At 35.3% G+C, this 14,872-nt stretch overlaps 1 protein-coding gene across 2 annotated transcripts in view; it reads left to right on the plus strand.

Annotated features, from left to right (window-relative positions):
- Nucleotides 1-1,973: 1,973 nt before the first annotated feature.
- Nucleotides 1,974-14,872, plus strand: part of LOC143252635 (dnaJ homolog subfamily B member 6-like) — a 74,781-nt gene continuing 61,882 nt past the window's right edge. Inside the window, exons 1-2 of one of the 2 annotated variants that reach the window (XM_076505045.1) lie at nucleotides 1,974-2,141; nucleotides 7,169-7,254. The gene's annotated coding sequence lies outside the window, so the exon portion shown is untranslated. The remainder of the gene's footprint in view (nucleotides 2,142-7,168; nucleotides 7,255-14,872) is intronic. The other variant, XM_076505042.1, reaches the window with a different exon arrangement.

Genomic DNA, 14,872 nt, shown 5'->3' on the forward strand with positions numbered 1-14,872 from the left:
CGCTGCTATTTTTCTGTTTTAGTTCTCTGTTACATTACATCATCCTTCTGAGATTACACCTGGTCTGTCCGTTGGAGAAGTAGCTGTTACATCTTTCGAGTATTCAATTGTGTGGTATTCTTTCAGAGCAGTAAGTTAGGAAGTTTCAGAGAATATTGAGTTACAGAGTGTGTTTTATGTTTCTTTCCTTATTCCAACTGAGTTTGTAGTGAAGAAAAAGTGAAATACACGTGGTTATAAAAACGTCTTTATTAAGAAACAAATACATTCAAAATCAAAATATAGTACCGCAAAATAAAACGAGGATTTGTGGTGGGTGTGTTGAAATCATAAGAAGATAGTTGAAAAAACTTTAATAATAGATTTCTCTTATCAACTCAGTTTCATCTCCCCATGAGTTACGTTAAATATATTAATATGAAACCTAAAATAACCCCAAATTAAACTAAAATGTAAATAAACTCAAATGAAATTAAGATTCAATAAAGTACAGTTGAAACATTGTTTAAGCTGTTAGTTACTAAAAGTTCACAAAAATTACTCGTGAGAGACAAACCTAGTTATTTATATATGTTGTGACGGATTTACTGTTATACATTTATTTTAATATCTATGTTTGTTTCAGTTTAATGCGTGTAACGTATATTATTAAATGTGTATTGCGAATGTCCTGTCTATTCTCTAAATTTGTAGAAGATTCTCGAGTATAAGAATCAATAATACATGTTTTAGGAAAACACTAGCGTATTTTCGAATATTATTGAACATTTGAGAATCTCGCTTTAAAGTATATAAACCGTAGCGCTGAGAGAGAGTAGAAGCTATAATTATGGTTAACTCTTATTAATCGGAAAACTGACTAGGAACGTTTATAGATTTCGAACATTACAAACCATTCAACTTCCGTGAATAAACTTCAGACGTTAGTATTTCTACGAGAACATTAAATATCTTCGTCATTAGAAAGTCAGCTTATAAGCTGCTGAGACCAACCGAGTTAGCTAGCTCAAGCGAACTGTAACAATTTGAACTCAGAATTAATTTTCTCGTCGTGGACTTGGATCATCGATAAAATATTCAGTTCTAGACCAGATAAAAGACTCAGCATAGTTTAAAAGTTTGTAAAACTCTTGTATATAAACCAATATTTTTAATAACAATTTGTAATAACGGTTATTATTGTTTATATATTAAAATATATTTGTGTTAAGAACGAAAACTGTGTGTACCAATCTTGTTGGCAAATATAAATTTAATACATATCAATACTTATATGCAAAAACGGCTCGTTTGGGTTGAGAAAATATTTTACATAGAAGAGCGAACAACGTTTCGACCTTCTTCGGTCATCGTCAGGTTCACAAATTCAAATTCAAACTTCCGGTTATTTGAAATCGTAATACGTATCGTACGTAACATAATAAATCTGAGAATTGTCCGAAATAAATTATAATACGTAACAATATATAAAGATAATATCACACAAGCCAAATAGAAAAGACAACTGTCTCTCTCAATATGTTACAAGCTATTGTTTCATTGAGAAAATATGGTTAACTTATAACTAGCAGTTTCGTGTTTTATATCTTCTTGTAAGAAGAGGACAGTTGCTCCTTCCTTTTCCCACAGTTAACTTCCTTAAGATTCAGTCATTTACTTACTCAAACTTTTTTACAGCCAAATAAATTATGAAAAGAGGTTGGCAAACTGTTATAGATTTACCAGTAGTTCAGTTTTTTTACAGCAATGTCTAACACTTTATTCTAGGGACATAACCCTAATTTATATGTTACTCTTAAATGTACGAAAATGTATTACTATTTGTTATTTTCACGCGGTTTTGTTTCGACACTTGAATCTGGTCATTCATCTAAAAAAAACACACTGGTTTGTTCTTCTATAGTACAATAGAGGGCGCTTAAAAGAGGCATTGCAGCTTCCTTTCTTTGTGTAGGTATTGCTTTTAACTTGTTAAGGAGGGTGCTGGGTTTTTCACTGTCCAACAGGATTGTGATCGAGTAGGAGTGTCTGAATTCATCTAGACTGTAATTTTAAAGTTTATTTTAATTTACTGAACTCTCAGAAGATTTATGTAGTGGTTTATTCTTTCATGTCGTACAGAGTAAACTAGGGTAAAAAAGGTAAGATTTAGTAGTTTATTTAATGTGTATAATTTCATTATAAATTTGTAAAGAAATAAAATTAGTTTCATTAGAACTGGGTCACTTCACGTATTATTAATATTAATATATGGAAAGTTTATGATATTGCATTTCTCGCAGTATACGAAGAAAGAAAAGCTAGAAGTAAGTTTCAGCTAAGTACGAATGATTATGTTAGTGTTTCTCTAGTGTAAAGCCGCATAATCGGACTATTTGTGTGATTACTGGAGATAGGTTTTACAAATTTTATTTGTAAAACGCTTATAGTTTACTTATGTTTTGCTATTACAGAGCTATATAATTTGTTTTTCATTCAACGGGTTGCGACAAATTTAAAATAAACCGGACTGGTGAAGCGAAGCCTTTAACAGTCACAAGTAGTACCCGTAAGAAAAACCATGTTAAGTCTACACCTATAAGGTAATACAATGACGTTACTCAAGGTCATTACTCTAGTCTAACCGATCCTCTTATTGCAATAAACGTGAAAAAACAGTCCTTGTTTCATGGACTTGATTTCTCGCATTTGACCTTAGAATTTTACGAAATACAATACTGGTAAGCAGTTAATGTAATAGTTATGTACATTTCTTTCAAGTTATAAAAATCTTATTAAAATGCAAATTCAATCAATATTTTAATTTGCGTGATCAGTGGGGTAACAAAATGCATTTAGTACAAACTGTTTTTAAATTTGGTTTTTATTAAGCACTAAGAAACAAAAAAAATCAGACACGACAGTTTAATTAGTCGTGAATAACTGACACTGTATTTTAATCCAAAATTAAGTTGTTTCCCTTATCTCTATCTTGCTTATCTAAAAACTTTCCCTCCACGGTATATTTAATAACCTGCACATTCAATTCCTTTTCATAGGTACATCGCGCAGATAGTCCTTGTGGAGGTTTGCGCGAAATTCATAAAAAACATGTGTACATCTTTGAAAGTATTGTTAAAGTTGGATATACGTTAAGCTTAAGTTTACTTTTTCTTTTTAATACGACTTCTTTTTCATATGTTCTCCATTACTTTTGTCAGAAAGTTAAGAGTTTATTCTGAATGTCTGTAGGTGGGCGTCCTGCGGGGAATGCCGCAGGAGTACGTTACTTAAAATACAGTGACAGTTTCTATTTTAACTCTCGTAAGAAAATGAAGTTTATTGCAAGAATGTAGTAACGGGCAAGAAAACAACTTAAACTTGACATCGCCCTGAATTCTTACAACTTTTGTTATTCAGACATTTGTTTCTTTTGACCTTAACTATATTATTCAGAGAGTGATAACTAATATACAATAATGGTAGTTTAATTTTTGTATATAGTTCTAATAAACTTTCTTACTATCAAGATGTCCCCCAATGGAACAGCAATATTTCTGCAGACTCAGTGCTAGAAATCGGCTTTCTGTACCCGTGGTGGGCAGATCACAGATAGCCCATTGTGCAGCTTCGTACTTAATTACAAAGAACAACTTCTATCAAGAGTATTACAAGTTGTTTGCTTATGATAGTGTTATTTAATTTTAATATGAGTACTATCTTTACTTTTTACTGTGGCTTGTGAAGTAAATAATGGATGCTGAACTTTGGTACAGTTAATTCTTAAGACTGCTTTAAAGACTGGTAATAAATTTAGTTTTGCCCAGTTTTTCAGACTTTCAGATCAGAAATTACAAAGTAGAACTCGATGTTTCCCAGCTCTTATAATACCTTTTTTCTCTATTTTCCCCCGATGGATATGCAGTACAGGTTTGTAGGCTTACCACGCCAAAAACCGGGTTTCGATACCGTGGTGGGCAGAGCATAGAAAGGCCTTTGTGTAGCTTTATGCCTAATGACAGCCACGTATTTGAGAACCCAAGTTCTGTACTTTATTTATGAAGACCAAGTACAGGGATGAACTCATTTAAATCTCATCCAGTCGTAATTATTATTTTTTCTGTAGGACTTAAGACTAAAAGTAACACGCACCAATTTATTTGTATTTTGTATGTATAATGCAATAGCTGCTATTGTGTGAAAAGGAATAAAATTTCAGTTTTTATTGATATAAATTTCATTCACCTCCCAATGATTTACACGTTCCGACGTGCCTGAACCAGTTATTAAAAAAACAAAACAACAGCCATTGAAAGATGGAAACAAACGTTTACACAAATAACAAGATTTCAGATAGTAATCCACACATTATACTACATACAAAAACGCCTGCAAAATATCGGTGGGGCCTAGTGATATTCAAATTTCAATTTAATTATTGAGGGACTCATACCCTGTTCCGACGTAAACGTGATGAAAATAATTCAACGGCTACTTCGGTGACACTCGCAACTTAATTTTTTTCTTCTTTACCTTCGTTACAAGCATAAAGTTCCCCTCGGTGTGGATTCCTGTACGTGGTGATTGGACCTCCCAGGGAAGGTTCTGTTCTTTCAATTTACTTCCTGTGGGATCTAAACATCCACCCACGTGTTTGCCGTAAACGACCACGTCTTAAAGATTCTGAGCAGCAATCTTCAACATCTGTAACGCGCGTTGTACCTCATTTTCTTATCTTACATTCTCTTTCAGACAAACCTGTAGGGCAAATGTCTTTCTTTTTCATTCAGAAGAGACTGGAGGGACTTGCTGGCTCTCCAAAGTTAGTAAAGAAGCCTCGATCTGGTAGCATATTGCTGGAAACATCCACATCTCAACACAGTGAACTCCTCTTGCACGCAAAGGCAATTGGGGATATACCTGTTGAGGTTACACCTCATGCTACTTTGAATTCATCACTAGGAGTTATTGTTGAGAGGGATTTGAAGAACATCCCCGAGTCAGATTCTCGCTGGTTTCTCCACTCAAGGAGTTTCTGCAGTGAGACATATTTCCACTCGCAAAGATGGAATTACGATGTCCACCAATATCCTTGTTCTGACATTTACATCACCACGTCCACCTGTCACCATCAAGTCAGGTTATCTTAATTGCAGGGTACGGCCATACATTCCAAACTCTCTCCGATGTTTCCAGTGCCAGCGGTTCAGTCATTCAAAGACGTCATATCGTGATTCCCTGACACGTGCTCGTTTGTGGTGGCAAGGACCATGATACCTATGAGTGTGAAACTGACCCTCATTGCACCAATTGCATTGGCTTTCACTTCTCCTACTTTCGTTCTTGCCCTAAATGGTTGGAAGAAAAAGAGGTGCAGCGTTTGAAAACGATTCATAACTTTACTTATCCTGAGGCTCGAAAGTTGCTGTCCACCACTTCATCTCGGACTATGCCGCTGCACTTCTTTTCACAACTACAGTGGGAGTGCAGACAGATCTCTCTGTGCCTCCAAAATAATCGTTCTCAAAACAAATGAAAAAGTCTTTTGACCTCCATGGTTAAAAAAGTTGATGAAGCAACTTCAACACCCATCTCTGTCCCTTACATAAATTCCAACAAATCCCAAGATCCACTTCCTTTGGTTCCGGGTACAGGCATTTCCTCGGATACATTTTCTCCCACCCCAAGATGCAAAAGGATCATTCATTTACGTCATCAGTCACTGGAATCCTCTTCCAACAGAAAAGACCTGCCCAATTGACCCAGCGCAGGATCCATGGAGGTCGATAAACCTTCCTCGAATAAGGACAGTAAGGAAAAAAGACGTGGTCGTAAACAGAAGAGTTCTCCACCAAATTCACCTACATGTAAATAAAAATGGCCATCTTGATACAATGGAAATGTCGAGGTTTACTTTCTAATCTGTATAACATCAAAACACTGATTGCTTCCTACCATCCTGTGTGTCTTTCCTTGCAGGAAACATTTTTAAACCTGCCGATACAGTCATCTTTCAGCGGTTTTCTTTGTACAGAAATGACAGACTATGTGATGGACGAGTGCATGGAGGGGTGGCCTGTTGGTTGATCAGCATGTACCCACCCTGTCTTTGCCACTCAACACACCCTTGGAGGCCGTAGCCATTTGTGTTTCTTTGGGTCATACAATCACTGTTTGTTCTCTCTACCTGTCGTCTGGAGAGACATATGATTTCATATTGACAGAATTCTTGAAGACAGGACGTTTTTGTTTTTTTTCAATATTGGTACAGTTATGCCTTTTTATTGCACATTTAAAGTTTTATGTTAAGAAAAAAATAATTTTCTGTCGTTCATCACCAACGAGTACTCCAGCGAGTGTTCATGTCTGTATATCGAATGTTTGTTCTCATCAGAATTGATTTTTTTATTGGAATACGTTTTGATAATGAATGTTGTAAAAGTGACAAACTGGATTATAGGATTATAACTCTTTTACCAAATTTGATTTTTAAAACGCTACAAGTAAACCTTTGAACAGTGTGAACGTGTTAATAAAATTACATTACATAATTGTGGCATTTATTAACACTTGAAGTATTTTTGTTTTGTCGTCAGTAACCGTCTTGATACATATATTTATTTAGAGGCTATACTTTAGAAATATAAGCAAATTTTCACTGCCTTCAGTTATATATTACACAAATTCACTTCAGATAAAAAAGTCAAAATATCAGGCATTTATTTTCCAAACAGTTTATAAATAAACAAAGCTTAATAGAAATTATAGCTTCCACGTCGAAATATTGGAAATCCAACAACTCTGAAAACTATTATATTAAACAAATAATACTAATTGTTTGTTTATGTTTTGATATTCCTTTTAATTTGTTCGACGTGGCTCGAAATAAGCGATATGTGTTTAGAACTAGCTTTTCAAATCTTACCTTTCTACACCCAAAGTTAACTGTCTAATGAGCTTTTGGTTCAGTACGAGAACTCTTCGTTTTGGCTGAATAGTGAGAAATATAACATTCTATGAAACTCTATTTAAATATGCAGTATAACAATACTTTAAAATTATGGTTTCGACCCCGAAAGTCGGCAAAATACTGGAAAACCGAGACATTTAAAGAAGTTAAGTCATTATGATTTTATACACGTAAACACAGTTAAATCTGTCCTGTATATAAACTGATTCTTTTCTATAGTGTCACGTCCAGCTGTGGGACAGAGGCAACTGAACGGATATACAACGTTTTAATCCGGGGGTCGATTTCTGCAGTCGATACAGCAGGTAATCCAGTGTAGATTTAATTTGAAGAAATTGTAATGTCCCTATGTAACGATGGCTCTGGGTGACTAGTCGATCAGTATTATACTGCGTTTGGCATTTAAGTCAATAACTCTCCACGGTTCATTCGTACACATGGAATTGCTCTAAAATAAAACTCGCACGAGAGTCTCAGATCTTATCTTGTAGTTCACATCTACCATTTCATTTGGGACATATTTGTTGTTTGTGTAGCGAGTATTGAAGCGGAAAATGCATCCGGGAACCACTCTATCCTATATAGATAATACCCACAACATGTAAGTTACCAAACTCACTCACTGTATAATTCTTAATACGGATTTTATTTTTGTTCTAAATTAGATTAGAATTCTGAATTCCCCAGTGCTTACAGGATTTTATATAACTAAATCTCCCCACCCCCCACCCCTATGTGGCTCAGCAGCTTATAACGTTGAAAATCAGGTTTTGATACACATGGTGGACACAGTAGAGATAGCTCATTGTGTAGTTGTTTTTTTATTAACAACAAAGAAAGAAACTTGATGGTGACAAGTTCTATAACCTGTATTCCAGAAAACCAATAGCTTTCAAAATCGATAAGAAATCCTAAAACGTAGACCTCGTCTACTGTTCAAACTGGAGACCTGTGATAACAGAATTAACCAAATTAATATTTCCACCTAAAATTACACTAAATCATTAATAATCTTTATAACCATCATCAGACTTTCTATTGCATAACACTAATATAGCTAATTTGTTAATCAAAATGATAGTACTAAGTTTACAATTATTAGCACTATTATGTATATGGCGAATTAACTTTATCAACGCCTCACAAAACTAAAACTAGCTTACCGAGAGAAGAAAAATAGTTCAAATACTGTTAAACAAGGTACACGTTTTTACGTTCAATAACAACACAAGTGTTTCTTTGCAAACATATTTTTTTTTATGAAACTACCAATACAAAACAGGTTGTTTGAATTATTTTTTAATTTTTTTTTTGGAATTTCGCACAAAGCTACTCGAGGGCTATCTGTACTAGCCGTCCCTAATTTAGCAGTGTAAGACTAGAGGGAAGGCAGCTAGTCATCACCACCCACCGCCAACTCTTGGACTACTCTTTTTACCAACGAAAAAAGTCACATTATAACGCCCCCACGGCTGGGAGGGCGAGCATGTTTGGCACTTCTGACACGAACCCGCGACCCTCAGATTACGAAGCGCACGCCTTAACGCGCCAGGCCATGCCAGGCCCTGTTTGAATTATGAATATGCAATTTATTTGTTATCACTACTGATCACTGGGCCTAAACAGATACCCGAACAGTAATTTCCGCAATTTACAATACCTTTTTATACAGGTTAATTTCTTACATTTTAATATTTCATTTGCAATGTTTTTGGAGAACTAATATTTTTAATGTTTTTTTTTTTTTTTGTACTGATATATTACGGTGAAATTAGGGTTAACGGCTATAGTTAATACCACATAGTCAAGCCTTTCGGACGAACTTGCAGCATACCTCACAAAAAGGAATGAAGACAGCTTATAATATTGTAAGAAATCACACTACTGGCATATTTTAACCTGTGAATATACTTAGAATTTCTGTAGTTATATTTCTTAATTTATCTCTCTTTATAAAACCATATGTATTGTTCTTTTTCGTTGTTTTGACGACAACTTAACACTTGTGATCATTATCAAAATTAGGATTATTACAAGTTTTGTACATAGAGCATTAGATTTTTCTTTTACCCGAGAATAAGTAATAAATAACATTTTCCTGTTTTTTCCCCAGACGTCACCCTGAGAGCAACTATTCTTTAATTGATTTCTTTATACTGAATCAGTTAAATAATTCTGCCGATGGATATGTTTCTCAGTGTAGCATCTTTGTAGCCTGTCACGCTTAAGGATCATTGTCTTAAGACATTTACTTTTTACAATAAGGTACATGACATGATTATTTTCATCTCTGCATGGGGGCGTTCCAGTGTATCTTGAGTTTTAAAACTTATTTTCTTTTGAGTTGTGGTCACAATGTCTTCACTCTGAAACAAGATTCATTAGCGTTGTCATAATGCCAACTCTTCATCTTGTCATGGATGACTTTAGCTTCTGATGGTTACAAAAAACGTTAATGGTATCAATAAGTTCAATATGTAGGCTTGTTTACATTCATAGTGCGACCACACGACCTTTGTTTTACATTTTCTCTTGACCAAATTTTATTAGAATAAAAAATGATGAAATCTATATTACAGCTTAAAACATATTTTGTGGGTATTAAGTCTACTAGATGAATGTATTTGAATGCCAGTAAAATGCATGCATTTCCTGTATGTTTGGTAAACGTAAATTAAACGCATTCTGGCCCTGATAAGGCTCGTGTGATTTGATACATTGCCCACAATCGTTGTTGACCTATTTTCTTCTCCAACAACCTGCTTCTTTGTTTTTGCCTTTGCCTTCACTTTTACTTACTATCCTTGTCATCATCATTTCTACAATAATAAAATCCGCCCATTTGGCTCAGATAAAACGATAATCTTTCTCAAAATCTTAATCCTTAATCTCGAACAGGATGAAGGAAGATTGTTTAATTTTCGACCACCCTTGATAATTAATATTTCCCTCATAGTTAATTTTACATAAAAACAATTGCCATAAATAAATAAATACAGACTCAAGTAATTTGACATGCACTGTCAGGACAAACACAACAAAAGGTTTTCTTACTAGTGTAGCAGAATAGAGTAATGTGGTGAGTATTTCAGTATTTTAATTCTTGTAACTAGGTAATTTGAAATGTAAATCAAACTTATTGACTAGATATTCTTAAAGTACTGTCAAACAATCTGACTAAACAGTATCGTCCATATTTCATAATGACCTTTAATTGGTTCTCAGTTGGCACTGTCTAAAATCCTTCAATTTAACAAGCCACTTCTCAGCCTAAATTAACAACAGTTTCACTACTCATGGGTGATTCAGGCACCGACACTACATGCCCGTCCACATGCCAATGGCCAGGATCAAAATCTAGCTAATGGTGTACTACAGGTACAGCATTGAATTATTTCAACCATATAAACTTCCATGATGGTATTTAATCTTTCTTGATATAGTTCACGTTTCCAGTTTTAATTTTCTTGATTGAAAATTCTCTCTCTACGTTAGCTAACTCAAATGGGCATCATTATCTTAACAACATGCGAAACCATAAAAAAATTGTGCTGGTTTTCCTCTCAGTAAGCCACCATAAATTTATAGCTGAGATGAAGTTCTCGTTTTGACACAAGCATCTGGAAGAAAAAACATTTTCCAAAAGTAGCTTCCCCTGTTTCTCTCTGGTTCACTAATTTTAGGTGTCATGTGGCTAGGTGGTGAAGTTCAACACTAACAAAAACTATTGAATGGTGGACTCTGTAACTTCCTAAATCTTGCGTCAATTTAGACCATATGTCCATCAACCATTTCAATCTACAGGGTTTTATGGTCCCTTTTATAAATTATTCTTTAAATTTCAAGTCTTGAATTTCCATGCTTGTGTTTCTTCAAGAAAGTCTTCAGACTTGGATCTGGTGTGGATTTGAGGCTTACCAACCTAAGCAAAGCAGTTGTCAATCTTGAGATCACTTCAGTGATGAAAGGTTGTCTTAAGCTTAATGCTTGTGACATGGCATTCATAGCAGCTCAGTTATCAATCATAAAGTATAAAACTCTCTTGTCTGAACAGTTACAGGATTCTCTTTACTTTAACACTGTCTTTTCGACCACCAGTACCAGCAATATTCTCCAAGTGAACAATAATTGTTTTGATATTTTGAGAAAGAGATCTTAAAGCAGAATTGCAAATAACAAGCCATCTGATTTGTTATATGCTTCCATAGTGTACCAACTTGTATCTAAAATTACAGCAGTATTATACAGTTCTCTTTTATGTTTTGATGAGTAGTAGTAGTAGAGCTTGAATACACAATTGAGGGTGTCATTGAATCTCTCCAGGTAAGGTGTATCATTTCCACATTCAAAATAGCAAGCTCTAGATTGTGATTTGTTCACAAGTGTGTGTGTGTGTGTGTGTGTGTGTGAGAGAGAGAGAGAGAGAGGGAGAGAAAGAAAGAGGACACTAAGACCTACACTTCTGACTTGTTGCCCATGTTAACATTTGTTCCATCAAGATTCAAGTCAATCTTTTTAAGACGTAATTTCGGGACTTATTCCAATGGAAGAAATAGTAGATTTTATGCTTGTATATATTTGACAAGTAGATGAATCAACAGCTCTAATCTGTGCCAGTTTAGTGGCTGGCGTAGCATTATGCACAAATCGAACATACCTCTTGCTCGGTTATTGCAGCATCTGTGGAACCATCAGCAAGTATAGAGTAATATTTAGCAGCTGCAGCCTGTTCTATGGTTTTCTACTTAATAACTGCTATGGACATCACAAAATTTTTGCAACTGTGGTCACTGAGGTAAGTTTTTGTTCAAATTTACACTTTTTTCATTTTGCAGTTTGCAAAGGGTCAGAAAATTTTAGAATGCCATATGCGTTTCTACGATATACTATGCAGTATTTAACAGATAAGTAGTGTTTTTTAATATTATCTGCGTTCACGTACTTGAGTACATTGGTCATGAGAATTGAATTGGATGCAGCTATTGCTGTGACTGGTGTACCACATTTTACATGTGTTCTACTTTTCTGGTGGAATTTTATTGTATCTTTTCGAAAACTGTGCTTTCTCTCACAAGTTACCACTGGCTTTCTGTATCAGCAACTTCTGGAAATGTTTGACAGTACTCGCAGAACATGGCGTCTTCCTCATCATTATAAATGATCCATTTATATTTACTCTTCCAAGGTTCTTTGAATGTCTTTTCCCCTTTGTTATCAACATACGTTTTGTGTTGTGTTGGTGTACTAGCATGAGATGTAGCAGTGGTATGAGAGTTACACTTGTCAATGTTATAATTGCTTTGACTGCTGTTCGCATGGCTGGGATTGCCTAATCTTGTTTAAGGCTTCTCTGTCTGTGATAAACATGTAGTCATACTTGCTTCTGTGTTATCGCCTTTATCTTCCGATTGTATATTACTCTGTGCTGTCTTCGTACCGCTTTTGTTTTGATGGTTTTGGGAGGCATGTTGCGTAATATCAACACGCCATCGTCTAAAAGTTTAGCTTTTGCTAATTTTCTAACGCGCATGGTAAAAAGAACAAAAAACGCTAATTAATTATAAAACTTTAACCATAACTAATTGAAATTGTGTTTGTAAGGACGCTTCTTTTCAGACTCTTACCATTCAGTAACTTATACTCTTGGTGTTAAGTGTCAAAAATTTAAAATCCACGAAACTAGGATTAAATAAATCAAATAATTAAAATTCGAATTATAAATTGTAAATTAAAAAATGATACTTATTGACGAATACGAAACTAAGCCTAGCGTACGCGATAATGTGGTTGGCTTATATGACGTAGTCATAAATCGCAGTTTGTTTATAACTTTAAAAAGTGAATATACATAATCTTGGAATAACACAACAAGCAAGATATGAGTCGGAAAATAAGAACAAGAAGTAGGAACTCAAAATTAACCATAGAACTTTATTAAAACAAAGTTTTATTTAGTGCAATTCATCAATAAGTAGAAGGCCCGGCATGGCCAGGTGGGTTAAGACGTTCGACTCGTAATCGGAGGGTCACGGGTTCGAATCCCCGTCGCGCTAAACATGCCCGCCCTTTCAGCCGTGGGGGCGTTATAATGTGATGCTCAATCCCACTATTCGTTGGTAAAATGTGCGTTTTGGAATTTCGCACAAAGCTACTCGAGGGCTATCTGTGCTAGCCGGCCCTAATTTAGCAGTATAAGACTAGAGGGAAGGCAGCTAGTCATCACCGCCAACTCTTGGGCTACTCTTTTACAAACGAATAGTGGGATTGACTGTAACATTATAACGCCCCCACGGCTGGGAGAGCGAGCATGTTTGGCGTGACGCGGATGCGAACCCGCGACCCTCAGATTACGAGTCGCACGTACGCCTTAACGCGCTTGGCCATGCCGGGCCTACCGTTGGTAAAAAAAACTAGCCCAAGTGTAAGACTAGAGGGAAGGCAGCTAGTCATCACCACCCACCGCCAACTCTTGGGCTACTCTTTTACCAACGAATGGTGTGATTGACCGTAAGTTTATAACGCCCCACGGCTGAAAGGGCGAGCATGTTTGGTGTGACGGGGATTCGAACCCGCAACCTCCGAATTACGACTCGAGCGCCTTAACTACCTGGCCATGCAGGACTTTGAGTCAGTAGTAAAAGAAATATTTTCTATTTTTCCCAAGTTACCGCTAACAGCAGTTCTATTATGCAACATTAGTTTGTTTTCGAACATTTGCCTGATTATTCGACGCTCTATTCAGAATATTGCGCCTGTTATAAAAAAATCTAACTTGTAAAGCTCTTCAATTCAATTTCTGATTAAACATTAGAAATACTCAATAGTAACTTTTGTTAATTGTTTTTGTAGCATACAAAAAAGTCAGATATTTGTACCGACGGTCTAAAACGCTAAAATTTGGGCTTCGGTACCTGTGATGGACACAGCACAGATAACTTAGTTTTTAATCATAAAGTTAAACAATATCTTGTTAATTTTCTGCATTTTATCTATAACCTTTTCCCATGGCCTTCAATTACAGTATAAAAATAGCCTTAATTTTCCCTTTTTACCATTTTCTCACATACTTGTAAAATTATTGCTTCCCATTTTCTTCCTTCTTTTTTGTGCGTTTCAGTTTTTTTTACCTTATGAAATCTCACACCTCTGAGGACTTGGACATCTTGGGATTAAGAGAGTAATGTAGAAACAAAAACCATTCTGCTGAAATAATGAGTTTTGTTAATTAAAAAGTAATTATTGAGAAGATTTAATGTAGCCATACAACAAAAGAAGTATAATGTTGGAACATTATTTAACTATTGATGACTTTGACATGATCGCCACTATCAGATTATGCAAACAATCGCTTCTTAGTACAATGTGTAGAAAGGCATGTACTACACAGCGCCGTGAACCTGGTTAATGAGTTTACATAGAATGCGACATGAAATAATGTTATTGATGGTGGAACATTGTAGCTGGATGTTTGCTGAAACGTATATATTGGAAATTAAGAAAGTTGGACAGTGAATCTACTAGCCAACTACCGGAGAGTGCGTTAGCTAGTACTCTTCGTGTAGAGATGGCGCAGAAGTCTGTATTAAAGCAATATAAGTCGTCTGGATTTTCTACTCTATAGATAATCAGAAGTTTGATATTAAGAGTTACCTGGCATAGTTGCTCTATCTCCGATGTATATGTCGCTTTTCAGCTACCCAGAGCGTCCCAAATTCAATAACTGGCGAACAATCAAAACCGAGATTTCTTATTTTCTTTCATTATAAGGATAATTATCATTTTTTGAACAGGTCTAGCGCCTATCTAGTCTTAGAAATAACTAATTTTATTGTTATTTCATATATCAAAACAGTTTTCACGATCTTCGACAACGCATTTTGTTATTATTCTTTCCAAAATTTATAAATTTTATTAGAATTTATA

The sequence above is a fragment of the Tachypleus tridentatus genome, chromosome 6 (genome assembly GCF_004210375.1).
Source record: "Tachypleus tridentatus isolate NWPU-2018 chromosome 6, ASM421037v1, whole genome shotgun sequence".
NCBI lineage: Eukaryota > Metazoa > Arthropoda > Merostomata > Xiphosura > Limulidae > Tachypleus > Tachypleus tridentatus.